Here is a 12682-nt window from a genome sequence, read left to right on the forward strand (position 1 = left end):
CTCATCATCAGCTTTCAGGGGCAGGATTCCATTGAGTCTTACGAATTGGAAGAGATCCTCCTCTCTAACCTGATCCTCCAGATTTTCCCTTAGGAACCGTCACATGAGATACCTCAGGCCAACTCCAGTGAAAAACCCTATGTCTATCTAGGTCCTTCCCTTTCAAGTCCAACAAGAAGGGGTAATACTTGATGAACTCGCCATGGGCATTGAACAAAATCCTCTTGCTTGGCCGAGGAGCCCCTGAGTCATGGAGTGCCTTGTTCAGAATCTCTTGAAATTCTTGAAGGATTTCCTTTGGAAAAATCTCTTTGGTGAGGCTCCATATGGCTTGCCTAGCTAATTTTTGGTCCAGCAGAGAGGCAACGAATCTGGAAGAGATACTGGTGTTGTCTTGTAGATACTCCTCCCTATTCAAGTGACCACTTCCCAGAATCATTTTTACCACCAAAAGGACAAGAGGCTTCGAGTGGAGGAGGACGCGCTTCAGTCTCAAATTTGTAATTCTTCTGAAGGATACATGGCGCGTCAAAGTTGTGAAGGAGATGGGAGTGTCCACTCCAAAGCAGGAAGAAGGCCTTGGATATACACTCATAATGTTACTGTAGTCACATAAATCTGTCCACTTAAATAAATGAATATTTAGTATTTATTTGATTATTTAACCATTTGAAGGAGTATAGTTTATCTATTCTATGTTTGTATGCTTTCTATTTCATGCTTAATATCTCTCTTGATATGCCTGTTTAGGATAATCTTTTGTTGCTAACACTAACATTTATTTCTTGTGCTCTTGTATGTGTTGCCATCAAACAGATTTTCTAATCCTTTTTGCAGAGCATCAGAAACCGGAGGCTCAGTCAACATGGATGGCGATAAGAGGATTTTGACCAGAAAGAATGAACAGAGAGAGCTTTGGGATGATTCTAGCAGGGAAGTGATGAAAACGACTTGCAGAATACGCTAAGGCAAGACCATCGGGCACGCTCTTTAACACCTAATAATGAGGAGTGGGTATGCATTAAATTCTCCAGCTAAGGTGGTAGAGAATATTTGTCCTGGGCGGGCTAAATCTCCCTGGCCCAGTTGAGAAGGCTAACCTATGGACAACACATACCTTGAGTATGAGATGACGGCTCTTGCCAGCTGGAACTTCGAGAAGCGAGGTAAAGGAAAGGCTTATTTTGGTATTGTGTTTGGTTGTCATAACTGGATCTAGGCCCACATCTTACTCAAAGTAAAGAGAAATTTGAATTCAAAAGGAAATAGTCATTTCCACAAGACCGCCAAAGATATGCATTTAGATATTTGCTAAGAATTAGGATGCAACTACAGCTCTACTCTACCCTCCTCTTTAAAAATCATCTCATTTTTTATTTTTTTTATATAACTTTAAGAGACATGATCCTGCTAATTATTCTGATCTGTTTGACTTCTAATCTGCTTGACCACTAGACCTAACACCCTGATCCCATCAATGAATGAAAGTTCCCTAAGCTGCTAGTTTTGATAGGGCATCTGCCACTGAATTTGCTTCCCTGTAGATATGCTTTGCTTCATAATGCTCTATTCCAGCCAAACTTTCTAATATTTTATCTAAAATTGCTTGTAGTCTCCAATTTGGAGTTTGTTTCCTCTTAATTGCATTTATTGCTAGCTCTGAGTCTCCCTCCACTGAGACATTTCTTAGACAATGCTTGATGCAGTCCATCAAACCAAGCTGCAATGCTTAGAATTCAGCTATATTGTTAGTGTCAGGTGGGATCGACTTTGCCATTTTCCCTATGATTACCCCTGAGTGGTCTTTGATTACATATCATATTCCAAAGGGGCTTGGGTTGCCTTGGAGGCACCATCAAAGTTTAATTTTAACTAGCCAGACTTTGGAAATATTCTATATTTTTTTTTAAACACAAAATCATTATAATAGTAGTTTTTTTTTCTTTAAATAATAAAAATACATATATCTTATTTTTTATATAAAATTTTATGACATAAATTTGTGCCGTTTTTAATTCTACTTTTCTATTTTACTTTTTGTTCTTATATTGTTAAGATTTAATATAAGATTTTAGTGCATAAATCTGTATCTTATCTTTATTATATTTATTCATTTTGTCATTTATGAACGACTTTTTAAATTATAACATTCAATTTTTTTTTTTAAGTTCATTCTTCCCATCTCACAACACGGAAAAGATTAAAGCAGCACTTTCATAGTGATTTTAATAGTTATTTTTCATATGAAAAGGTTAAGTGACAATTTTTTTTTCTTTTGTTGTTCATTATCTAATGAAGTGAGGGATGAAAGGAAATAGACACAATTAAAAAAAAGATGAAACTCACTATCAAATTGAATAGTAGAAAATCACTACTTCTAAAATTCATTATTAAAATCATAATAGAATATATGTAACCTTAAAAAGTTTCAAATGCTAATATTCTATTCTTTGACACTGGGAAAGCAAACTAAAAGTAACTCAACATAACTATGCGTACATTGAGAAGGGGCAATTGGGGTTTATATTAAAACAAGAAAGCTGGGCATTGCTGGGGAATCCTTGGCCGCCGCAGGATTCGAACATGACAGCCCAAGGAAACGCCACTGCTCAGCCGAACAAGAACCTCCAAGAAGACGAAGCTGCCAATGAAAAGAAAGCACAGTACTCTTCTTTCACCACCAATTTCCTCCGCTCTGATGACATCCACATACCTGGTATTTATAATCATTCGCAGATGGCCGCTTGTCTTGGATTTAAATGACCAGTCCGCCCAAACCCTAGAATGAAAAAATCAGAAGATGGTTGTGCTATTTGTGGCGTAAGCCCTCTTTACGATTGCAATCGTCCTTGGGTCGAGGAGGTGAAATTTACTAATTTAATTTTACAGGATATCAGCTGTGACAGAGATTGTTTTTGTGTATAAACTGTTACATGTTCAGGCAAGAGACATATTCGGAACAAATAATTTTTTTTATCGATGTGGTATACTATGGCTAGATTTAATAACTTCAAAGCGTTTCTAGTCCAGGGACTGAAAATGATATAACCGTGTACCATACTAGAAATTATGATTGGTTTTGAAATAGAGATTTTTTTGTTTTGATGAATAGGCATTTTCATTAAAGTATATAAAAGAGTATAATATTCACACAAAAAAAAGGGTGGGAGGAATATATCATTCTCCAAAAGTCATTCTCGGTGAGAGCCTGGAAACAGCCAAAAAACTACTCAAACCACGAGAAAAGCCCGAAAATCTAGAAACAACATAAAAGGCCTAGAGGAGTAGCAACAGAAGGAGGAGGTGGATCCATGTCATCCTTTTTACCTCATATATCAATGGGGTCAGCGGAGGGTTCTAGAAGAGACCACCCATCCTCTGCAACCTCTACTTCTTCATCTTTATCCTTTCTCAAAGGAGAAATCACCAGAGCAAGTCGGGGGAACCCTTTAGAAGAACTGGGCCACCCAAAATTGGGCCAACCAGAACCACAATGGTGACGCGGGAAGTCTCTCCCTCCACTAGAGTGGTAGCGAGGAGCATTAGAGCGAAGTGTGTGAGAACCGCAAGTGGAAGAGCAATGGTTACGCTGACAGCCATGAATCGAAGAACGGTCACCAGAGGTAGAAGGGTTCGACAAAATCCTGGCAACTATATAAGGGGCATTACCCCAGTGATCAAGTAGCAGTTGTAAGTAGGCCACATCAAGAGCCACTTTATTCACTTGAACTTAAATCTGTAACATCAAATGATTGCATATACAAGCTTTAGCATACACAGAAACATGAGTATCAAGAGAGTTGTGAGAAAATAAAACAATATTTTTGTCTTTCCATAAATTGAAGAGGATTTCCATCCTAAAAGCATCCCACATCTACGTGAATTTGAAGGGGAGTTGTGGGGAATCTCCCAGTAAACCATGTGCCAAGAGAAGGGCTCAGGTTGAAAAATGCCTAAAAATGTCATGAATCCAAGCCCACAAATGTTGAGTTCTTCTGTAAAGCAAGACGAGATGCATGAAGGTCTTAGGTAACCCACAAAAAGGGCAATGAGGATCTGGCATGCCTAGATGCCTAAGATGAGAACCCAAAGGAAAACCTTGGAAAAGAATACACCAAGCAAAATGAGGCCCAAGCCAATGGTAACCCATTTTGGGTTTATAATTGTAGAAAGAGGTGTTGGGAAACCAATGACAATCTTTCCACCAAGGTCTCACGGAATGAATGCCAACCTTCTTTAGCATATTTAGAGGTAAAAGAAGAAATCACAATCTCAAATATTTTTCGATCTAGTTGAGTGAGACAAAATTGGGTTTGCAAATCTTCCCACGAACGAAAATTCATAATGACATGAGAAAAAATATCTCAAGGAGTACAAATGTTGTATTTGTCAAAATGCAGAGCATTAATTCCAGGAACATGGGCAAGAGGAAGCCCTTGGACCTAAATGAAAGGCGACCACCAAATATTGTGCTAGTTGAAAGAAAGCTCATCATGTGGAAACCCGAGCCATCTTAGCGAAGCCAAGGCTTAACAGCTTCCCAGGCCCGCCAAATACTTTTGGCAAAAAAAGTGTTTTAACGTGCACAACATCTTTCATAATAAGAAGGGTTTGAAAGGAAATCCCCTTCCAGGATGGTCTATTGATTGGGTGTCCCAAGGAAATACAATTTCAAAGTAGAATTTTCCAAGCTTCATTGCTAGAGATAGCTCCGAGGACCCATTTGTCACACAGAACAACACCTTGTTTCTAGGTAGATAAGAGGCCAAGCCCTCCAGAGTCATGTGGGAGACAATAATAATACTAGGCGACTGTGAAAACCATGATGATCAGCTCCATTTGCAAATAGAAAGTCTCACAAAATTTTCTCAAGCTTGTTATAAGAGGCTTTGGAAGGAGCCCAAGAATAAGAGTAATAGACATGTGTGGCCGCAATCACTTTAGAGAAAATTTGGAATTTACCAACCAAAGAGAGAGGTTTGGTAATCGAGTAAGAAAACTTCTTCTCAATTCTGGTTAACATAATATTCTAGAGGGCAACAAACCCTTGGAAAGAAAAGGGAATGCCTAGGAACTGAAACATCTCCCCGTGTTGGATCCATTTCCAGCAATACTAAAGAATCCAAAGTGGAGTAGGAAGGAAAGACTGCCTGCAACACAAAGTTTTGTGCCATTTAATAGCCAACCCAAGTGCCAAACAAAAAGTGTCCAAGCAATGAAGTGCCTCCTTGACATTATTCTCCTCTTCAATGAGGGTGAGAAAGGAATCATCAACTAAATAGAGCTTCAATTTTATTATACATATGCTAGGTTAAGATGAGGAAATTAGATGACAATTAATGATATAGTGAAATGCATTTATTTATCTTCTTTGTTAAGAGCAATAAATCAAATATTAAAAAAAAAAATTGAGTACCATCTTAAAATTTTATAAAATTAAAATTTAAGGATATTTTAAGAACACTTAGGGTTATAATAATAAATTTTTGAGTGAGTGTTTAGTGTACATTTATAAGAATAATAAAAATCAAAATAAGGTGATATTTACATAGGACTATCTAAATCCAAGAGTAAACTATTTTGTAAAATAGTGATGGAAGAAGATATGAATTTAATATTCAAATTTATGAGGAAAAACACATCAAGTTAGAAAATCAAGTATATTCTAGAAAGCTAGTGAATAGTTCTATTATTGAGAAGATGAAGTGCAAGAAGATGGGAAATGTCTTAGCCAAGAAAGTTAAGACCCTTTGGCATAATGCTTTGTTTAAGAAAAGATAAGGTTACCTTTTTGAATTGAATATGACAATGTGTATCACATTCCATGTAGGGTTGCATTCCCCTTATTGGTGTACCTTATGCTACAACTTCACTTCACCATATATATATATAGAAGATTTAAAAAATAATAATTCCTTACCTTATAATAAATTCACATAAAATGGCCTCACAAACATTTGTCAATTGTTTAGACACTCCCATTTTGTATAACATGATCAACCAAGGACAATTTGAAAACAAATTTCTATTTATGTAGATAGAGATGATTTCAAAATTTAGAAAATGTATTTCCTAGACAACATACCACTCAATGTGAAAATGAAACAATAAAGTCTAAAATTTGTTGTGAGACTAAAAATTAGAATTACTTTAGTTTTTCTATTACCTAATTCTAGTAATTTATATCATGTTGAAATATATCTTACAAAATTGTGAACATAATAATTGTGACCCTATAAGACAATGATAATGAGTATATCACATCTCATGTTGGATTGAACTCCCCTCATTATTGTAGCTTATGTCTAAAACTACTCTTCACCATCTAAAAGAATATATAGAAAATGAAGAGTTAAACAATAAATAATTACTTAGCATATAAAAATGCATATACAATCTCCATTCAAACATTTTCTTATATTTTTAAAATCTATTTCCAAACATTTCTTTATGATTTCAACATTTATTTTAAATTTAGCTTGATGGCATCTAATCACTTCATGCTAATGGCACTTCTAGCAAAATAAATCAACCTCCCATGTTGATTTTCATAAAAATTTAAAATGAGAATCAATGGAGATTCACAAATTGGGACCACTCTAAACTACCTTAAGGTGAGAATTAATTGAAACTCAAAAATAGTCAAAATTATTTTAGGTTTCTGTATTAAATAATTCTAATCATTTAAATGGTGTTAAAAAATATCACAAAAATGTTGGACACAACATCACAAAGGTTTTTTTTGGCTTACTCATTGGTGTGGCAAAACTAATATACAAATGATGACTTGAACAATTCTATCATTAAATATGGAATCTGAGTCATAGCAACTAATTATTAAGTAAAATGATAAGAAGGAAGAATTGAACAATTCTGCCATTAAAGGACACAACCCATAACATTTTCATATAGATAGATTTCCAAGACGGTTATAAACATAACATTTGGACATGGAAAATTTGAGATATTTGTCAAATAAAGCAATCAGTAATTATTAGAAGATGAAGAAATCAAAACCGGCTTCCTACAGTAGGAGACATTATCTTGGACAGTGGTTGTACATATTGCAACAACACTAGAAAGTAATAGTCATCAATTTTCCACTAAAACACATAAGTTTCTACATATATTTTTGGATATATACTGAAGTACAAATGGTTTCATTTTAAAGTAAATAAAGACATATATTTATGGTATGTACTGAAGTGCAAATGGTTTAATCTTAGAGTAGATCCCTTGTTACAGGCCCTCCCCTGGCGAATGGAAGCAACACGATTCATGAAATCGAGCCTAGTGGAGCTGAGGTGAAATAATCGTCAAGTATCCTACTAGAAGTTGTGCAACATTCAGGAAGAGGTTTCCCTTCTTTCAGATTTCAACCATATTTCCTTTCTACACTATTATCAAAATAAATATATACGCAGATCTACTAGCTAATTCAGGATAGGCTTAGAGAAGTCTAAAAACATGGTACATATGATGTAGGAAGATGGTAAGGCTTATAGGTTGTTGCATATAAAGATTCACCGGTATACTAATCTTATGATCAAATAAAAGGGAAACAGATAAGGTTGCTTACAATTCATCTGCAGCAAGAGATGTATACAGCAATTATGGAGATCTCAATGATTATCTAAAAACCTCATCAGATAGAGAATCTCAAAAATAGTAACATCATGTATCGAAAGGGTCATAAAAGTATGATGTAAAAGAGAATGGATAGATATCTGAAAATAGTTAAAAAGAGGGAGCCACTTCTACTACAAATGCAAAGAGTAGAAACCTAACACAATAGGAAGGAGTGAAATCAGATTGTATTTGTTTTTCAGGAGACCTTAGTCCATGTTTCAATTTAGATGGTCGAGAATAAATTTCTGCTCATGTAAACTGAATTTTTAATTGAAATTTGATTTTAATGTAGAAAATGTTTGGATTGCATTATATGTGAAATTTAGGAGAATTGTACATTCGTAGATAGTGTTTCCTAGAATGTCAGAATTTTTTTGATATCGTAGCATGTTATGAGTAAAGGCTATGCCCCAACAAGATGACTTCAAAAACCATTGGACTATTTGAGCAAAGAAAAACATCTCAAGGGGTACTGCCATCCACATCAACATGCCACTTGTGATCAAATTTATTGAATTTTAAATTGAAACTTAGAAGTGAAGGTAGTAATGCTTGGATTGCTTCATTTATGCAATTTAAAGAATTGTGTATTCAAAAATAGTGTTTCCCAGAACGTCAGAAATTTTGAAAATATGGGATGTGTTGAGTGAAGGCTATGCCCCAACCAATACGAGTTCAAAAACCATTGAACCTTTTATATCTCAATGGATAATGCCATCCACATCAATATCTCAGATGTGATCAGTTTTCATTAAACCTTGACTTTGGAGATGAATTGATGTTTGTGTAATCCATTCTGACTTTGTGATAGATATTTGACATTTGTTCTAAGAAAAAACCTTGCAAAAAGTGTATGCCATGTTAGGAATGATAGAGTGACAAAGTTGTTTCACAAATTTAAAAATCAAAATTTCATCTCACACAATACATGATTGCAGAAAATGCGCTTAATGATCATGGCAAGGGCACCTTGATATATGTTGTAAAATGCAAGAGATAGGCTTGAAATAGGACCGTTTCACCATTGCCATTTTTCTAGTGGAATTTAACAATATTGCAACACTGGTTTTGACTCACATATTGTTGTTTGACAGTTCCATTTTAGAGATGTACATAAATAAGTTAGTATAGAGGGTACATGAAATGTGTTTAACAAGAGCAAAATGATGTTTGATGAAGTGGTATGATTTCAAAACATGGTAAGCATGGGAATGCTAAGCATGCTTTGCAACACTTGAACCCAATGTGATAGGCACAAAATTGGACGATTTAACCATTTCCCTTTTCAAAAATTTCTCATGGAATTTAATAACATTGCTACTCTGCATCAGAGCATAGTCTGAACAGGATTCGACTCAGATATTGATGTCGAGTGTTCCAGTTTAGACATGTACATATATAAGGTAGTATAGAGGGTGCACAAAATATATTCGACAAGATTGAAATGATGTTTGATACCAAGTATGGTTTGCAACACTTCAACACAATGAAATTGGAAGGACTGAAAAGAAGACATTGTTTGTTGGTGTTCCATAGCCTGAAGCCAATTAGCAGAACTAGTAGATATAGACTACAATTATTTTTTATTATTGATCTTCTTTGCCGCTCATAACTCATATGGGATCTATTTTAGCAAAGTACAAACTCTATTTATTACTAGTTGTGCACAAAAGTGGCATCATCTTGGGGCATGACAATAAAACTAAGCTTCTGTAAGTTGTAGTCTATTGGAGTTTTCTTTGTAGTCACAATGCTTGAGGCTTGTTGTGCTCCTAATACTTATAATAGTGATATTATTAGCACAAATACTATAGTTATAATAGGAGTCAGTGCTGATACAAACCATTGCTAGTAGATGACTCTGTTTCTTGATATTAGTAATGGTCATAAAGCAATAAAATACAACTTTTTCAAGCCATCCAATCTAAGATTGCCTATGTAGTGAAGAAGGTCGAAGATACTAATAATGAGTTGACTCATATGAGACTACTCTTACAAACATTCTTTATTGTTTAAATCTAGAAATAGAAAATAAATGGTCTTCAAACATTGAGCAACAGCGAGTTGTACCTCTTTGAACTAACAGTCGTCTTTAATGCTCATGTGGCAGATTGATTAATTAACAATATCACAACGCCTGCAACAGCCTCTTCATGATTTTGGAGCTGAGTTGGAACCCAAAATAAGTTTGAGGCATTTATTTACAGACAGCAAGAAGATACAATGGAAAAAGAATTGCAGCTATGGGGAGAAGAATAAAGCTAAGCCTTTAACTTGCACTAACAGAAATGTCCCAGAAATAATACAACCATTTCATAGCATCCCTAGGTCCTATAGACAAGCAAAAATAAATTAAAAAAAACTATAAAAACTAATATCTATAATTTTACTCAATCTGAATCAAGTTGGCAATCAATAATAATTGTATTCCATTGTATGCAGTGAAAACATGATAAGTTTCAGAATGATGTTTCACATAAAGTATTTTCAGGCAAGACATTAGCTGATAAAAAAGTAAGCAACTACAGAAGCAGAATGAATCAAATTTATTATGCTTGGTGATCAATTGTATGCGAATTGAGGACTAGTAAATGTGAAATTAGCTTTTATAAAATGCAAGTGCAAAAGACATACAGATGTATCAACAGTAGTGCCATTTGAAACAAAATAGTTGACTAAATTGCTCAGTCACCTTAAAGTAGTTAAGTATATACGTTTGTTGCATCAACATAAAAGAGATGATTTTTGATTGCTATTTTAGGATTGAACAATATAATTCTGGAAATGAAAATATGAGCAGAGCATGATTGCAGCAAGACGAATGAACCATTTTCTTTTTTGTATGATCTTGTTCTTGCAAATTTTGTATTAGGATTGTTCTAACAGAATTAGTATTGTATTAAACGTGATATTGTATGGAAATATTTGAAGTATAAGAACTGTTTGCAAAAGTATTATATTTACCTTTTGGTAGCATTTGTTGATTATTTGTCAAGGTGTGTAGCATGGGTGATGGTATTCTTTTGGTTCCATGTGAAGTGCTCTATGATTGTAAACTTTCGTAGTATGAATATTGTTGATGATTTATCTTTGACAATAAAAGAGAGGTAAAAATTTATTGAAAACAGAGAAAGAGAAACAACAAAAGAGGGCAAACAGTCCAACAAGGAACAACTACATTATAGATTTATCATGACTAACAAGCTGATCAAGCACCTGAGACAACTCAGGAGAGAGTTGTCCCGTATCCTCAATAGACCAGCCCTCCCTAAAATCAGCAGTCCACTTGATCAAACAGTCAGTCACCACATTCCATTCCCTGGGAATATGCATGAAAGTGACTGACACACAAAACTCACATAGCGAAAGAATTTGACGGATAATCATCAGAAACTACCAACTAACACCATCCCAACTCTGCTGTTTCATTAAAGACACCACAACCTAAGAATTGAACTCAAACACAATGTGCCACCATAAGTCATGTTATGGAGTTTGTACGATGGATTTTTCAATAGAACAATGGATTGTTTTCTTGTCATCAGTTATGATAAATATTTTGAGATGGAAAGAATATTTATAAGTGACATCTTCTTTACATTTATTACTGTTGTTTCTGAAAATACTGTGATTTGTCGTCTTACAAATAATGAAGCACTGCAAACGTGAGATATGAAGTAGAAGTTGTTAGATCTAGATGGAAGAGATAGCTACATTACATGAAGACACAATATTTTTTTGTTCAGTAGAGATTAAACATCTACCTAATGAATTAAAATCCACGTTAAGTAGTATTCAATCACATCTATCATGTTTCCTTTACTCCATAGCCTGCGATGCCATTGCAAACTGTCCCGCAATAAATGAGTACTAATAAATTAAATTTATTCACTATGTAAAGTTTAAGAATTATATTTAATTTTTCAAATAAAAGTAACGAAATATAATTTTTACACCCACTATTACTCTCATTAGTCAATTGGAGAACAAATAAATACTTTTATTTAAATTATTTAAATATATATAATTACTGAAGCTATACAATTGCATACAAATCTTTAAAATTCTTAAAATAGATTGGTCAATTGAAAATATAAAATACATTCAATGGATGCATAAGTATCCTACAAGAACTAATAATAATCCAAAATAGCACAAAAATGAACTACATTTATGTGATTTATCATGTCAAATTTAGAGTTCTAATCTAATGGTAGAAAAAAGATATTTGATATTTCTGAAGAGAGCATGTGTATTTTTCCCTCTATAAATAGTGATAATGTTCTTTCTCAAACTCACCATACACCATATGTTAGAAGTTATATATTTGGTTAAAAAAGAATTTTAATGCATGGAAAAAAGAGACCCATCTTATTTGTAATTATATATTTTATATCCATTTCTTTTATGTATTTTTCTTTCTTATTAATCCATATCTAAAAGGTTTCACTACAGGAAATTAGTAGTCTACATTATTTAAAACTTCATGGATGTGTTCCACTAGTGATCTATTACAGCTAGTGGATTTGTTCATTTGTTCTTTTGACAATTTGTTAAGGCCAGTAAAATTATTTGAAGATCTACCAGATGGTTATGTCTATCTATAATTCAATTTGCAGTTCATACCATTATTTATAATTATGTCTATCATACATTTGATAACATTTTAAGATGGGTTTATTAATTGAATTTAGATGCCTGGTCCAATGTGTTCTTCAATTCAATTGTTTAGTAAAGTGTATTTCTAAGAAGACATGCATAAGTTGGCCAAAAAGCCCAAAGCCCTAACTCTTCAACCCAAGAACGAGTCTTATTTTTGTCCTCCCAAAGTTTGAAAACCTTATGTCTTTTGAGCTTACATGTATGATTTCCTTTCCCTTTTTAAGGCTCTTATTTATTTACAAACCTTATTACTACTTCCCATAATCTCGCAAGAGTCATTGGTTAAGACAAAAGGTTGTTGGAGGGGTAGCGGTGCTCAAAGTCATTCATCAAAGCTTTATCACAGTCCCGCATGGTGTCAAACTGAATGTATAAGAAGCATTGCAGGAAA

The sequence above is a fragment of the Cryptomeria japonica genome, chromosome 7 (genome assembly GCF_030272615.1).
Source record: "Cryptomeria japonica chromosome 7, Sugi_1.0, whole genome shotgun sequence".
Lineage (NCBI taxonomy): Eukaryota > Viridiplantae > Streptophyta > Pinopsida > Cupressales > Cupressaceae > Cryptomeria > Cryptomeria japonica.